Raw genomic sequence first — 1,680 nt, forward strand, 5'->3', positions numbered from 1 at the left:
GCGGCCATCTGCTGAGGCTGACTGGGGGTCAAGGAGACAGAAGCAGAGATACAAAAGATACAAAAAGCAGCTGTAAAAGGCGGCCCCGTCCAGGAAACACCCAGCCAGGCAGACGAGCTCCGAGCCAGCTCCCATGCCAGAGGACGAAGAGAGCACATCCAGCCAGACACAGTCAGAGATACAGGACTACATTGGAAAACAGGCCGATCTCCATCTATAAACAAAGGTGTTGAAGGCAGCAGCACAGCTGATATTTCTCTCCAGGATGGTGTCACAGCCAAACAGCTGTCAGCAGTCAGGCCAGGCTCTCTCTGTCTTAGTGGCTCACAGCAGGGCTCCTCTTTGTCTCAGGCTCCCAGCAGGACAGGCTCCTCATCCAGTCTGGCTCTATAAGTTCTGAAACTTCAAGAGAAATGTGTAGCTGCTTTGCAGCAGTTTAGTTCTGCAAGTTTACCACAATGACCCATCCTTGATGATTCTGGAGGTCTGGGTCTCCTTGGGTCCGCATCTCCACAGTGGTAGAGAACCAGCCAAAGCGGACCCCAGCTTCATGGGTAAGGCAGAGGAGGCAAAGAGAGAGTGAGAGTGAGAAAAGACAAATATCTGTGGATCAGATCTAGAACCTTTTAGAGGGTCTCACAGCTGTTATTCACCCAAGCTGCGTGTTCTCCTCGGGTCATCATATCAAGATCTTTGATATGATCTGGTTCCCAATGTCCAAAAACCATGATCATGGCATATAGCACAACACCTCCTTCTCTCTCAAACCGTTTAGAACCAGAAACTACTCCTCCCTGGGTCCATTCAGAACCAGAACATCTTCTTCTCTGGGTTCATTCATAACCACCTCCTCCTCTCCTGGTGCTGTCGGAACGAGAACCTCTTCTTCTCTGGATCCATTCAGAATCAGAATCTCATCCTCTCTGGGTCCATTCAGAACCATAAAATCTTCCCCTCTGTGTCTGTTCAGAACGAGAACCTCTTCCTCTCTGGGTCCGTTCAGAACCACCTCTGCTGTCTGGGTCTCCTTCAGAACCATAATCTCCTCCTCTCTGAGCACTTTCAGAAAAAGAACCTCCTTCTCTCTTGGTCCGTTCAGAACAAGAACCTCTTCCTCTCTGGGTATATTCAGAACCAGAACCTCCTCCTCTCTGGGTCCACTCACAACTAGGACCTCTTGATCTGTTGATCAATCCAGAACCAGGACCTCCTCCTCTCTGGGTCCGTTCAGAAACAACTCCTCCTCTCTATCCACTCAGATCTAGAACCTTTTCTTCTCTTTATCCATTCAGAACCAAAACAATCTCCTCTCTGGGTTCATTAGCAGAAGAACCTCCTCCTGTCTGGGTCTGTTACAAACCAGAACCTTGTCCTCTCTGGCTCCGTTCAGAACGAGAACCTCATTCAGTGGGTCCATTCAGAACCAGAACCTCTTCTTCTCTGGGTGCGTTCACAACCACCTCGTCCTCTCTGGGTCCATCCAAAACAAGAACCTCGTCCTCTCTGGGTCCTTTCAAAACCAGATTCTCCTCCTCTTTGGGTCCGTACATAACCTAAATCTCTCTGGGTCCGTTCAGATCCACAACCTTTTTCTCTCTGTGTCTTAACAGAACCAGAACCTGTTCCTCTCTGGGTCTGTTCAGAACCAGAACATCCTCCTCCTGGGTCCATTTAGAACAA

Source organism: Cyprinodon variegatus, unplaced genomic scaffold (assembly GCF_000732505.1).
Source record: "Cyprinodon variegatus isolate N-32 unplaced genomic scaffold, C_variegatus-1.0 Scaffold745, whole genome shotgun sequence".
NCBI lineage: Eukaryota > Metazoa > Chordata > Actinopteri > Cyprinodontiformes > Cyprinodontidae > Cyprinodon > Cyprinodon variegatus.